Source organism: Rattus norvegicus, chromosome 17 (assembly GCF_036323735.1).
Source record: "Rattus norvegicus strain BN/NHsdMcwi chromosome 17, GRCr8, whole genome shotgun sequence".
Lineage (NCBI taxonomy): Eukaryota > Metazoa > Chordata > Mammalia > Rodentia > Muridae > Rattus > Rattus norvegicus.
Genome location: NC_086035.1, coordinates 19169895 through 19185737, shown reverse-complemented (window position 1 = coordinate 19185737; position 15843 = coordinate 19169895). Strand labels below are relative to the sequence as shown.

The 15843-nt window shown below is 45.2% G+C and overlaps 1 protein-coding gene across 19 annotated transcripts in view; it reads right to left on the bottom strand.

Moving 5' to 3' along the window:
* Window positions 1-15843, bottom strand: part of Atxn1 (ataxin 1) — a 411355-nt gene that overhangs the window by 169014 nt on the left and 226498 nt on the right. The window lies entirely within an intron of this gene.

Here is a 15843-nt window from a genome sequence, read left to right as displayed (position 1 = left end):
GCTTGCATAGGAGGCCACACGATTTGCTCATTTTAGCACTATGGAAACTAAGATTCATTTTACATATGACACATATATAACAAAGCAGTAATACCCCACCCCCATGGTAGAAAACTAATCGTCAAACGCTCAGTGTATCTTATTAAAATTGGTAGCCCCAGAAACCAAGGAAGCCTGCATAGCGTGTTCAAGTTTGCTCACGATGACTGTGTCTTTAATCTTACTGTAGACAAGCATAGAGCGAGGAAGGAAAAGGAACTGAAGGGGCCCATACATTGTTCTGGAGAAAGGGAAGGCGTAGGCAGAAGGAGGCAGATGCCCTGGACACCAGGTCTGGGTGTAATAGGAATTGTTCCCCCAAATTTCTCCACTACCCATGTTAACAAAACTACTTATCCATGTTCAAAATTAGTGGTAAAAAGCAAAAAATCAAACCAGGCTATTCATGACACCCTTCCTGGACCAACACGGAATTGTTGTAATCCTGAAGCCCAGGAGTTCTCAGAGACAAGAGTTGATGAACTTCTATTTGGGGATGGCTGGTGGCATCCAATAGACCAGGAGAGCCTACTTCCTCCTGTGCCCAGTGGTCCTGCGTCAAGTTCTGTAACTTTAGTTCTGCTTCCATTTTCCAACTGAAATCACCATGTCCTATTCATACCAACATGTGACACCCTCCAGAAACCTCGACCACTGAAAAGGGGGCCAAATTTAGCCAGACTCCATTGAGAGTTTGAATGCTGAAAATGTCGTTCAGTTGGCAGAATGCATTAAACCCCTGGTTTGATCCCCATCATTGTACACCAGAATAACAATTAATAACAACAACAACCACCGCCGTCACCACCACAACACAGACACACACAGCAAAACAGGGATGGTGGCATGTGACTCCCCAAACTTGGAGGGAAAGCCATGATGGTCAGACATTCAAGATCTTTGTCTCCTGTTACAGAGGGAATTCAAGTCCAGCCTGGGCTACATGAAACTTCATCTCAAATCATATGGGCAAGTAAATAAATCTGAGTAAACTTCCCCCCCCCCTTGGCTGCTCACACGCGGGATAAAATCACTTAAGGCCTCGCCTGTTTCAAGCGTAGTGACTGTAGCCCCAAGGCTACAGTCTTTCTGACTATTCCGAACTAACCAGCCCGCCCCGCACACCATACTTTTTAAGATGAAAAGGTACATTTGGGTAAGTGCTACTGGCAGAGAGGTTTGACGCCAGCACTGTGTTTGCAGATCTGGCTGTTAGGTCAGGTCGTTACTCTAAACTTGAAGTAGTTAGTGTGGGAAAGACAACTTCATGGGCATTATTTAGGAGGTGAGCAAGCCTGGCACAGCAAGCCTAGGAAGAGGGAATGGCGGGCTGGAGAGATGGCTCAGCGGTTAAGAGCACTGACTGCTCTTCCAAAGGTCCTGAGTTCAATTCCCAGCAACCACATGGTGGCTCACAACCATCTGTAATGAGATCTGATTCCCTCTTCTGGTGTGTCTGAAGACAGCTACACTGTACTCATATAAATAAAAATTAATTTAAAAAAAAAAAAAAAAAAAAAAAGGAAGAGGGAATGGCAAATGCAGCCATGAGGTAGCTGCTTGTGATAAAGGGAGGGGGGCTAATATATTAGTAACACAAGCCAGGCTTTCTGAAAAAGTGGTCTTGGTCCTGAAAAAAAAAAAAAAAAACTCCAGCTGATGATTTCTAGGGTATTAATTTCCTGAAATACTGGGTTGGGAGTGACACGTGGGTACGGTTAGGAGGTTCCTACTCCATAGAATGCTTAAGACGTGCAAATAAGACATTTAGGGTTGCTATGAGAAAGGTATTGAGAACATACACATGATGGTTTGTTATTATTAACACATTTATTTGTTTGTTTATTAATTTATTTATTATTTTACAGTACTGAGGCTTGAACCAGAACCTTAGGAATGCTCAGTAAGCACCCTACTATGGAGTGGTATTCATGCCCGTTCCATCTATCCTATGTATGTGTGTATTCATATATGTTCAGGTATGTGTGCACACATGTGTGTGCCCAGCTGTGTGTATCTGTGTGTTTGTGTATTCATATATGTTCAGGTATGTGTGCATATGTGTGTGCACAAGTGTGTGTGTGTCTGTGTGTTTGTGTATTCATATATGTTCAGGTATGTGTGCACAAGTGTGTGTGTGTGTGTGTGTGTGTGTGTGTGTGTACGCGCACGTGTGCACACATTCTTAACTTTGGGGGCCAAAGATAGGGTCTCTATAGCCCAGAACTTGCCAAGTGGGTCTAGCTGGCCAGCCAGTGAGCTTTAGGAATCAACCTGCCTTTTCTTCCCTGGTGCTGGTTTTTTTTTTTTTTTTTTTTTTTTTTTTTTTTGTTCTTTTTTTCGGAGCTGGGGACCGAACCCAGGGTCTTGCGCTTCCTAGGTAAGCGCTCTACCACTGAGCTAAATCCCCAGCCCCTGGTGCCGGGGTTCTAAGTGTACATCATAACACCTAGTTTCTGTTCACATCAGTCCTGGGGATCAAACTCAGGTCCTTGGGTTTGAAGGCAAGCCATTATTAGCTGTGCCGTCTCCTCGGCCCCTCTGTGAAAATGTCTGTGTCCACATACCTGAGACAACGAATGTCACGGGGTCCCCTTTCCTCCCACAGGGCACAGTTCTCTTTACTGAGCCCTTTCTCTCCGCCCAGCTTCCATTTGTTCAGGAGGAGGCCCAGGCTGAGTGCATTTTGGCTTCAGCGAGGAACTTGTAGAGAATCTTGGCATGCAGTTCACCAGAAGCTGAGCTACACAGGAATGGGAAATCACTCATTGGAAGTCCCCCAGAATGAACTGTCCCTTAGGACAACATCAGAGATGGATGTGCTAGTGGGAACCGGTTTTCTACAAAGCCACAGGCTGAGACTCCTCACCCTGGCGACACAAAGCAGGTGGCATTATTTCAAGCCCATTGTCTTAGTGCACACTAAATCAAATGAGGCATTTTAAAGAAGACTCACGTGGGGGGAGGGAACCTAATTATTCTCCTCTAGTGGGGTCCTTTTTAATATGCTTGTGTAAGCAGAGTTAAGGAGCTATCTTGACCCCCTGTTTTTCAGTTCCCAGAAAAGAAGACATCTTTGGGCAGACCAGTATGTCAGAAAAAAAGTTATCTTTGCGTTAAACTCCTCTCTTTCCCCCACCTTTAATCATAGTCAAGACATTTGCATTCCCTGGAAAACACGGACTCCTTTTATGTGATGCGTTCAAAGACATTAATGTCAGTCTCAGAAGCGTCAGGAGAACTGATCAGTCCCTGTGGGTAAATCGCTTTGGGATTTCCAGGTCAGAGATGCCCAATGGGCATTAGCACCATTTGTTTCTGTGGAGACTCCTCAGACAACTGTGGTTTCCGTGAGTCTGATTAGGACTCAAAGCTTTTACCATCATGTTAGAGAGTAGAAGAATCTCTCATACTTCCCTTTTACCCGGTTCTCAGACAACCAAGGAGAATTCGCTCATTACTGTTACCGTGTAAAAGGGCTTTGCTGCCCAGAGGTAGTTATTTACGTTTCTCTCCCAAGACAAGTTCACTTGCTAATATATACCCGAATCAAAGATAAGGTAACATACGGTTTTATTTCCCGCAGGCGACCATTATAAAAGCCTACATCTCCTTAATGTTTGAAGATCTTGTAGAGATTATCCTGTGATTTCTTGTTCTCTCATGCATTCTGCTTTGACCAGCATAACACTGTTTATGGGAAGTATATCACCTTGAAACTGTCTCCATTCGGTCTCACATATTAAAAAAAAAAAAAAAAGCCACCCAGCGTGTCAGTGCTTATTTTAAGAAAGAAAACACGTTTACCTAGTAATTATTTTCAAGAGTATGACTTTCACAGTCACAAGCATTAGATGCCACTATAAATAAAACGGTATTTTTAAAGATGGCTTTCAAAAACAACTAAGTCAGTGGCCGCGTTGCATGGCACATGAAAATGTACTCAGGGTAGGCATGGCGAAATAATTCTTAACGATACAGCTCAGCTCAACACTGTGGAGCGACGGGTCTCCTTGTGGACCACATCTCTGAAACGCATGCTCCCACCAGTTACACAATCATAACAAATCTTAGAAGTAAATAAAAGGAACAGCCACTTGTGGCTTGGGAGAAAAACTCTCCTAATAGCATCAAATGCGGACTCCGGAAGTGCAATATACTTGCAAATTCTGGAATGTGGTTCGGAGGACCCTCAGAGTGGCTCAAAAGATGAGAACGATTCTGTTTTTAATAGATAAAGGCCATGATTAAATTGCTTCGTACAGAAGTAAAGCGAAGAGATCTTTCTAAAATGAATACATATGGTTTCAAACACATATATATAATTAAGTAGTTTAACACTGAATCGTGTGTGTGTGTGTGTGTGTGTGTGTGTGTGTGTGTGTGTGTGTAAGTATATGCACATGACTCCAAGCATCTGTGGAGACCAGAGAGGGCATCGGATTCCCTGGAGATACAGGTAGCTGTGAACTGCCCAAGGTTGGTGTGAGGTCCTCTTAATTGATTGGGCATCTTTTTAGCCCCACCCACCTTTTTTTTTTTTTGGTTGCTTTGTTTTGTTTTTTGAGATAGGGTTTCTGTGTAACGGAGCCCTGGATATTCTGAACTTGCTTGGAAGACCAGGCTGGCTTCGAACTCACAGAGGTCCACCTGCCTCTGCGCTTTAGAAAGAGACTCCCTTACAAGCCTGGAGCCTACCAAGCAGGTCAAACTCCAGCAATCTGCCCGTCTCTGCCTCCCTACCGCCCGGGTTATACACTTGTTCCGCCTCACCCACATTGCTTAATAGGCCCCAGAGCTCTGTCTGAAGTCCCCATCCATACACAACCAGCGCTTCACAGGCTGAGCTAGCAGCATGGGCACCAAGCGAGACGCTCTACCGTAAAGAGGCTGCATAATTAAGTGCAAATATGGAGAAGTTCAAAAGTCCTCAGAGGGCACCCTAGACAGCTGGCCACTAGACGACATTAATTTGTGAATAAAATGGTCTTGACCTCCGTAATTCTAGTAGAAGGCACTGTGCATGTGAGTGGAAAGGACAACCACCTCGTGCTCCTCACCTCTCACAGGCTGGCGACTCACGCCGAAACACAAACCAGCGCCTTTATGTCTTAACACCATAGATATTTGGGGAAGAATCCTCACATTATGGTACACGCAGACCTGGGGTTCACACGGGATGATTGCAACCGCATAAGATAATTCCGGCCGTTCAGATGTCTGCAGCGTCACAATCCTTCCTCCCTTAGCATCAAGCTAGAAACGACAGGATTGAAGCTACTGCAACCTCCTCCCAACAGCCTGCTGGTGTTCCCCTACATTCAAATAGACTGTATTTGATATTTCCAAAGGGATTCAGGAAGCAGAAGAAATAGACTCCATGTTGAAAAAAACCAAGAACAGGATTTACATCTGAGGAGAATCAATACACAGAGACTGATGCTCAGTTCAAAGTCACAACACTCCTTTAGCGGTTGCCTTAGCAACCAGGTAACTTGCCAGGTACCTTGGCTTCCTCTGCACCTAAGCAGATAATGGCAAGGCTCTGATCCCGCCCTGCCCACATATTTCCCCTTACCCTGCCTCATAATCTTTGCCATCTTCCGGGGTGGGGGAGTGATAATGAGGTAGGACATCCTTAGGCAGCCAGGGGCCAAGCTTGAATGCCCTCATTTTAGCCTCACTATGGGGGATCTCCAAAGCCAAATCCCCACTTCCTCATAAAACATCATGCCTAAGGTCTGTAAGCGACTCTGTCAGAAGACACACTATTTGCTCCCACGACTTGGAGCCATGGGATTAACTGTAATCACAGAAATGAATGTGAAGACAGACGCCTCTTAGATCACCCCTCAAAGAGAGGAATGCATTCCAAATGGAAAGCAAAGCCCATTGTTCTGTTTCCTGAGCCCTCCCTGCCAGGAAATCTGTACTCCCAAGGTAATGTCGGCATACCAGTTTTTCAAACACTAAAGGAAAAACAAATAAACCGAACAGGTGTTTCTAAGTCCTAGACACTCAGCAGAGTCTCTTTGAAGGTTTTGGAATGCAAGCCACTTATACTTCCAACCTATCAGAAAGCAAAAAAGGAACAGAATGGGCCGAGCTGTGGGTACCTGGCCGTCTAGTCTGGTTTTGCAAAGAGCCCAATCCACAGATTTGGATGCATCTTGAGGTGCTGAGAGCAATAAGAAGTCGTTCACTTCCTCCTGCCTCCTGGGTGAGGCAGAGTCAGAAGCAGCAGGCTATACTTTAAAGGCAGTGGGGGCAGCATTAAACCCTGTGTCTGTTCCCATCACTCTCTGATCAGGACCAGAGAAAAGAGCATCCCCTAGGGGTCTGTGAGTGGCTGTGGTGACAGAGACTTCTTACATTCAAGTTCCTTTTGACCAAGGACTACATAGGTCAAATTGTGGGTGAGAATCTTGTTGGGACGTATCTGTTGGGTTCTTTTCTTCTTAGAACAGTTTTTTTTTTCTGAAGTTTGGGCAATGGCTGGAAAAACATTTGGGGAATGGGGAATTCCTCCACACGTGACTCCTTCAGCTCCCGAATTGAGAAGATATACGAAACACCCAGTAACACGTGTATCCTTATTAAACAGGGGATGTTCCTGCAAACAAAATCTGTCAGGACAGAGATTCATGTTCATGCTAATGGGAAGTGATCATGGTTAGTTTACTCCAAAGCCTATTTCAGCTTTCATTTCTAGGCAAAGCACATCAAAAGGGTATCGCTGTCACACAAGATTTGAAATGTCTCATGTCTCTAGTACTAGCGAGAACCTATAGGGAGAGGGGAAGAGAACATTAAAGCTGACTTCCACCTCTTCCTTCCACACAATACTTAACAATCCATACATAGTTTCGCCTGTCTGTTCGAATATACACCTATTCCTCCGGAAAAGACAGAGGACCCCAAACATCTTGTTGTTTCAAAGGATTTCACACACGCACACGTGCACGTGTGTGTATGGTTTATAGATTTTGCTACCTAGCCTTAAGTTCCAGGAATGACCACACTACCAGCCCCCGCCCAGATTCCCTTAGATCCATGGATAAAAAACAGTGTGCACATGTGCGCACACACACACACACACACACACACACACACACACCAGTCAACTGGTATTATGGGTATGTGGAGGGACTGAAATGACCAACAATACAGCTCTTCTTCCACATCAAGAAGGATGCGTGCTTTGCCGTGCTTGAAAAACGGTCTTCACAGATAACAGCAGACAGAGCAAGCGTGGGGTGCGGGGATCTGACCAACGATAGCACCAAGGGAATTAGAGGGTAAGAGATGACGATCTCAGAGTGTTTGTCTCTCCCAGTTGCACTAAAACACCTTCTTCATACCCCGCATAGAAAAGGAGGGAAGGTGGGCATGTAAGGACAGCTCTTTCTGGCCCTTTCTCTCATACTCTCTCCTGGATTCAGGGTAGAGAGACTTTGGGACACACAGACTTAGGATTCCCAGGAATCCAGGCATTTGCCTCCACTCTTTCATGACATATCCACCTTTGGCCTCTCTCATCAGATTGTCCTTTGCCACAAGAAAGAGTGAGCTAGGGGCTGGGATTTAGCTCAGTGGTAGAGCGCTTGCCTAGGAAGTGCAAGGCCCTGGGTTCGGTCCCCAGCTCCGAAAAAAAGAACCAAAAAAAAAAAAAAAAAGAAAGAAAGAGTGAGCTATATAACAGTGACACAACTACTCAGCTTCAGGGGGGAAACTGAGACTATATTATCCATTCCTCTTCTCATCCTCCAATTACGCCATTCTGTCTCCCTTCCCCCTGATCAAACCTGGCTCCAACTTGTCAAATCCAAAAGGCTGTTGTGCACAATGCCTTCTGGAGCTAAAGGGGAAAAGCTCTCTGGTTTGTAAGATTTTACCAACTAGCCAGACACTGCCAACTCATTCCCCAGAGCCATAGGGAGGTCACGGCTGACAAGAGGCTTGAGGGTAGGACAGATCTCCTAGTGGTGGGCAGAGGCCGCTCCCACAAGTGTACAGACCCGGCAACCTCTGGGGTTTTAACCCCTCACTCATATCCAAGCCTTCTTGGAGCTGGAACTTCAGACAATTCTGCTGCTAGCATAGAATCTGACTCCAGGCCCTAGAGTGTAGGGACTAAGGAGCTGGGAATGGCCCAGCTGGTAAACTGTTTGCTCACGGTGTCCCTGTAACCCCAGTTCCCAGGAAATGGAAACAGAAGAATCACTGGGGCTTGATGCCCATCCCAGGCTAGCCAAATCAGTGAGTTCCAGGTTGAGGAAGAGATCTTGTGCCCCCAAAATAAGGTGGAGAGCAGTTGGAGAAGACACTGACTTAGAACTTTGGTCTTCCACAAAGATGTACATGCATAGGCTTGCACATGTATGTACACACACACACATACACTAACATGCATATGTTCACACACACATACACAGTTATGTACACACATGTATGTTCATGTGCACACCTACACATTCATCCCATATACATGGTTTGATCTTAAACCTTGGGAAGTTTGGAAGGAAGGTGTAAATAAAAACACTAAGGCCTGCCTCGGTCCAAGGATATTTCCAGAGAGTCTTCTAGAGAAGCCTCAGTACAGATGACACTGTTACTAAAGTAATCTCAAAAATAAAACCGATGGCATTTGATAGCCATGAAGGATTTAAAAGTATTGTTCTCTCTCATTTCTGGCTTTCCCTCATTTCTTGTGCAAAAACAGATATCCTGCTTTGGTCAAGGGACACCGTGCGGTCACTCCCCAACTCTAAGCATCATGTCACTGTCCACAGAGGTTTTCAATGCCTCAACTTGTCAGGATGAGAGCAGCCTTCTCAGACTGGCCCTGGCTCTCATTTTGCCAACACCTCAAGGTCATGGGCTCCCTGAGTGCAGTTGGTTATGTCACCTGCTAAAGAATCTTCCATTACCAGTGATTTTTAAGTCTGGCCTCCCCCACTGCCCTGTCCCCTTCAAACTGTAGGAGGCAGAGAAGGAGCAGCATCCTTCCATCACCACCTCCCACAGAGCAACAGTGACAAGCAAGTTTTCCTAGTCTCAAAGTTGTGGGGAAAAGAAAAAAAACAAACAAACCACAAACTCAGGTCCCAAGGCTACCCTCTACCATCACACCCTCACTTCACACACCAATCATAAGCCATGGGTCAGTTTACTTGTGCTACTGACTAACCAGCTATAGTGGGGGTTCCTCCGCCCCCTCCTAGTGTTTGATTAACTTGATAGAGTGACTCACAGAATTAGAAGGAACAGCTATCTAGTTCATCACTTGTGGGCGGGTAGACTTGTGTGCCTGGGTGTGGAGGTTGATATTAGTGGTTCCCCTCCACTGATGGCCACTTTATTCATCGAGGCAGGAGCTCTCGATTGAACTCATAGATAATGCTAGTGTACCCCCGCTAGTTTTCTTTAAGGATCTCCAGCCCCAGCCTTCAGGGTGCTAGAATTAGTGACGGACCACCACACCCACCTGACATCCACATTGGTTCTGGGGAATCTGTGCTCTGGTCCTCACGCTTGTGAATTAAGTACTTTCTTTCCACTGAACCATTTCCTCAAGCCAGTAACTTATTTGTTTTTGTTTGTTTATAAATGAAGAATATCACAAAGGTCTACACGAAGATCTGTATAGAGGCAGCTATGGGGAGGTTGGCAGAACCTCCAGGCCCATTGCATCCAGTACAGTGTATTCCTGTCTCTTTGGAAACTTTACATTTTCTATGCTGATTCAAGAATTGCTCTGCGTAAGTACGGGCTCTTCCAGAGGGTTCTCGCTAAGGAACTGGAGCTTAACGCTGCCTACCCCCAGGTCCCCAGGATGCATGTGCAGGTGTCAGGTGACCTGGTAATGGAGGGGATGGTGCAGGGTGAATGGAATCAAGAGAACAACTTAACCTCACTGGATTAAGGTTCTGAAATGAGGATGATTTCTACCTCACTCAGAAGTCACAAGACTAGAAAGAGAAGCTGAAACCACATAGCACAAGAAGTTGAGCCTTGAACCTGTTAGACAGTGATGTGACCAAGTAGGGAGTATAGAGGGTCAGTCCTTCATAAAAGAGCTCAGTTTCCTACTAACTTGTGCTTGATTTTCCTGTGTCCTTAGGATCAACTACTCATCATGACTATTTGTTCTAGTTTCCATTGCTGGGAAGAGACACCATGACCAAGGCAACTTTTATGAAAGTCAACATTTAATTAAGGCCAACTTACAGTTTTTCAGAAGTTCAGTCCATTCTCCTCATGGCAGACATGGTACTGGAGAAGCTGAGAGTTCTACCTGGGCAGACCTTAAGCATAGGACTTCAAAGCCCACCCCACAGTGACCCTTTTCCTCCAACAAGGCCACACCTATTCGAACAAGGACACACCTCCTAATAGTGTCATTCCCTGTGGGCCAAGCATTCAAATGCATGAGTCTATGGGGGTCAAATCTATTCAAACCACTACACTAATTAACCAATCATAGCTTTACAATCTATATTAGTGCTCACGACATTTACCAAGCCCACAACTGATAGGATTCTTCCAGAAATGAGTGTCAACTCACTCTTCCGTCTATCCAGTCTGTCACCCTTCACATATCACTTGTGTACCTACTGTGTGTCAGAGGACAGGACTGGGACACAGTGAACTGTCTCCAAGTCAAGCCTCAAATGCTCAGAACACAGTAGGTGGCAAGCGGACCTTCCATTGCTATACCTTTGAGGCATTTAACCATGTAAGCAAGATGCCAGTTTTCTGCCCTTTCCTGCGGTCACGAAGAGGCCTGTAGATGCTCAGAGGAGCTACGAGGTGTGCTTGGAAGACAACCATCTAGGAGAGATACCACATCAAATGCCACAGCAGGAGCAAGGAATAAGTATTTTGTGAAGCCACCAGTCTAGGACTGACTGTTTCTGACACAAAACTGCATCCATCCCTCCCTGACTAATACAATAGCTTCCAATCGCTCTATTGTCATCTGCTTGGCAATGAGTCTGTGAAGAATACCTAGTGTCACTTCTGCCACCGACTGCCTTTCATGCCTTTTCATTTCTTTAATATTACCTGTAATCATGCCTTGCCTCTTCAGCTAGTCTAGGGTGTCTTGGAGGCTGTGACCTTGACTTTAACTTTCAGAGTTCTCTTCACCCTACAACTTTCTCCCCTCCTTTCCCTAAATTTCTCCCCAAATTCAGGAGTGAGCTTTGCACATACACAACGACCTGTTGCTGGCTTGGCACAGTTTCAAATACTGAGGTGCGTGAGACAGTGAGACTTGTAAGGCTTTCGTGTCCACTGAGTAGAGGAGACTAACCAGTCCCTTGAACAAACACAACAAACACAAGGGCTACGGGACTGGACGGAGGTGGTAGGACTGAGCTAGGAGGATGGTCAGCCTTGAATGGGAGGCAGAGGGTGAAACGTATATCGAGCAGAAGCATCACCTACCCACGTCTTTTAAGTGTCTCTGAGCCTTTGCTCTGCCCTTTTCTTTTCCAGATGGGAAGTGAGCTAGCTATCTGGCTGCACCTGGACCGAAATGTGGATTCTTCTGGGTAGGAGTAATCAATGTAAACTTTGACCTCTTTCTCCTTCCCACAGGCAGGGCTCTGCAGACTCAAAATGGCTCCAGTTATGACTACCAAGGTCTATACTACAGGGCACGGGGAAACGGTAAGTCCCTTTGGCTCTCACTCTGTTTGTCGTAGCATACGAATTCTGGCTTCTACCAGCTTTGTGCTCTTGCCTTTTTTTTCCCCCCATTGGCTCAGAACTTGGAAAGAGAACTCTCAACCCTTTTAAGATAAAAGTTTTCATATGGAAACCTTCTCCTTCTTCCCCAACAGACCTCGAAACTAAATTAGGAATCGCTACCCTAATCTATCAAACCTGTCACTTTAAAGAAAAACCCCTTCAAATCTCTGATTTAATGGCTCCAAAGACAACTGCTACATTGAGAGGTTCGGCCCCAAAGGCAAATGCTGTGACAGTGAATCGGGGAGGTAGGGGTGGGCCAGAAGTTTATTTCTGTGCTAGTGTGAAGCATGGTCAATATCCACAGTGGGACAAGGGAAAAGCAGAGTCTTTAGACACCCCTCATTTGTGACTTTATAGACACATTTAAAAATATACACCGAGAATTTCTTAAATGTGTCCTTTCTTTAAAAAAAAAAAGTAAAAAGAATACTTGAACCTATTTAAACACATACGTCATAATCCTTGGGGGCGAGGATGAGGCTGTGACATCATCAGAAACAAATAGTATGACATAGGTATTACCCTCCACGCTTATTTCTGGGCACGAAGAGAGATTCAGAAAGAAGGTGTGTGGGAGTAGTGGGGGTGGGGACTCCTGATTGTAACACTAATGGCTTCCTTTCTGCCTAGACAGACGCCCAGACTTCCCCTACCCCTCAAATATTAATCACAAGAAGAAACAAAGGATAGATGTCAAATGAATGGCAGAGAGTCTTTGGAAATGCTTCCAGAGGTTAGGTGTGGTGGCACCTAGCTGTAATCCGAGCCTTTGGGAGGCTAGCACAGGACATCTCAAGTTTAAAGTCAGCCTGTGCTACTGCAATGGTATTAATTGTCAGCTAGACAGACTCTAGAATCGCCCAGTAGGCAGACCTTTGGGTATACATATGGGGGGGGGGATTGTCTTGATTATATTAATTGATGTGGGAAGATCCATCCCAACTGTAAACAGGACTAGTCTTTGGGCAGGGGATCCAGGATTGTATAAAGTCAGTGTTTCTTAACCTTCCTAATGCTGTGACAATTTAATACAGCGAGTTCCTCCGGTTGTAGTGATCCCTCCCAACCAGAAAATTATTGTCATTGCTACTCTACAACTATATTTTTCTACTGTTATGAATTGTAATGTAAATATCCGATGGGCAGGATATCCGATATGCAAGCCTTGTGAAACTGAACTGGTACTTTGACCTCCTGAAGGGGGTCACAGGTTGAGAACCACTGTAAAAGTGAAGGAAGCCATCGTGGCATCATAATGCATCCCTGCATGTATCCATTGCAGGTGTAATGTGATCAGCTGCCTCATGCACTTGACACCTAGGTTTCACCGCCACAGTCCATTGCCTCCTCCTGAACTGTGAGCTAAAGCAAACCCTGTCTTCTCTAGGTTGCTTTATGCCCGAGTACTTTGTCACTGCAACGGGAAAAGAAACTGTGACGGTTACACAGTAAATCCCAGGCCAGCTTGGGCTATATAGTTTAAGACCCTGTTGCTTCCAGAGTTTAGAGGGCCAAGCATCAGCGTAATCCAGAGTGTTTCCAATGGCTGTGAAAGACAGAGGAGAACAGAGACATGCAAAAGCTTTAAGGGCAGAGCAGTGGTAAAATCTCAGTTAGGATTTGCCTCTGGACAGAGCTTCTGGAAGGAGAGAAATGGGTACCATTATTTCTTTCTAGAGCTCTACAATGCCCATCACACAGGCCCACAGTATGTGACACAAGCTCTCTGCCTCCCTGGATATCACACAGCTCCCTGTTGCCGACTCCCTTTCAGCTAGACGGAGCTGACGGTAATACGCAGGAGTCTCAGTCCTTTCCATGTCATGACAGAACTCTCTTGCCACAGAGGCGAGGCGAAGCACACATTACCTACTTGCTCTCAAGTGCTAAGGTTGGGAGGTTCCCAGCTCTGCTCAGGGATGAGATCATAGGTATTGCCTTCCTCCCTAGCCAGCTGCAGGCTGGGTAAGAACAAGGTGAGTGTTAATAGCAGAGCTAGATAGCAGGAATGACAAAGTGCAGATTCCCTGCATTATCAAAGGCCCCAGGAAAGGAAAAGGCACAGGGAGATAGGCAGGAAAATGGAGGATGCATTAAAGTTATCCTGGGTCTGCCCAAGATACATTGGCTGCTGCAAAATAATATATATCTATATATCTATATATCTATATATCTATATATCTATATATCTATATATCTATATATCTATATATCTATATAATCTATATCTATATATAAATTTTTTTCTTGTCTGCACAGACATGTTGCTATGGAACCAAACACATGCTTCTGCCATTTGGCCTCTAGCAAATAAAATCTCAGGGCTGGTAAGAGCACTCACTGGATGTCCCTTAAAGGGACAGACACCATCCATGATAAGAGTCGTTATAAATTGAGAACAGCATTGGTCCAGGGCCCCAGCCCTGTCCACAGGATACACAACCCAGACACTTGTGTTTTACAAGTGGGTCCAGTCCCCGATCTATGTTGGGCTGTTATTTTTTATGCATTTATTTTTTGTGTTGGGTGGGTCCTAGGGTCTTATATCAAATGCCCAGTACACACTATACTACTGAGCTACTCCATAGCCTCATGCTTCTTCTTGGGCTAAAAACCTCCCCAACCCCTACAAAACCACTATGGCTTCTGTCTGAATTTACTTTGCATCTAATTGGTAAAGAACAAGTGGCTTATGATGTTTTACATAATTAATATCCTCTGAATGTCAAGAGCTAACTACTGACTTGACACCAGCATAGGACCAAGTCATTTACAACTGTACTTCGTGAACTCTGGGGGATCCTGCCTGCCTTTCTACAGTTGTTTGTTTGACTTTTGGCCTTAGATCCTTGTCTACAACTTCATTCTTTACCCAAAGGAAAATACAAAAATGCAGTGTAGATAGAGTTTGCCATTCTTCCTCTTAGTTGTCTCTTGGGTTTAGTCTAGTCAAAATCCAGAATTCTATAAAGATCTTTGGGCCTTGTGGAGGACAACATGCCTTCATGTCTACATCGTGTGTGTGTGTGTGTGTGTGTGTGTGTGTGTGTGCATTTTCTAGGAATATGCATTGATTTTCAACTTAACAAGATTTCGAATCAACTAGGAGTCACACCTCTGAATGTATCTGGGAGGGTATTTCCAGAAAGGTTTAACAGAGGAGGGAAGACCCACTAGAATGCAGGTGGCACTGTTTAATCCCCTGGGTTCCCAGCCTGAACAGAGAGAGTGAGTTGAGTGAGAATGTTACTCCTCTCTCTGCTTAGTGACTGTAAGTAGGAACTAACCAGCTGCCTCATGTTGGCTCCTCACTGCGAAACACATGTGTCAACGGCTACTCTCTGCCCGTGACAAGGTGGCACTGCCAAAGCGGTGGTTGGGAAAGGGAGTAAAAGAAAATATACAATTGTGTGGTTATTCAGTCTGAGCTCAAAGGTCCCCCTCTCCAAAGAGGAGGGAAACTCAGGGATTCGGGAAGCTCACTAAACTTACAGAATTTGTGGGTCCCTTTCTGAGATGGCATCAGCATTAAGTAATTGCTGGGTGATGAGAGACTTCCCAGGCACTTCTAGGCTCCCTGCAAGCTGGACAGGGAGCTCTGTGGGTGACTCCGTTGGGTTGTTACCCATACTGGAATGGCTTTTTGGTGAGCTTGTAGACTTCCCCATGCTCTGGGAAGTATCCCGGTCCCTACCTTTCTTTAATCCAGGAAACTCGCTGGTCCACTAAAGCTTGATATGTGTGCATTCAATTCTTTGTTATGCCATTGCTGCCCTCTCTGAGATTAACAGATATTTGTTTGCACACTCCTGGGCAGAGTCATGCAACATATGCCCCTGCCATTGAAGTCTACATCCAATTGGCTTCCAAGCACACCTACCCCGTCAACCCTTCTTGGTAGCATAACAACTATGAAGCCAAATGGCACTAATTTAGCATTCACCTTAGGGCAATGGGCTTCAATCACTACCTTACTAGAGCTTTATTTCTTTTGGATTACATAAATGAATCTATCCCCGTGCTAATAAACTGTGGATTGAAAAC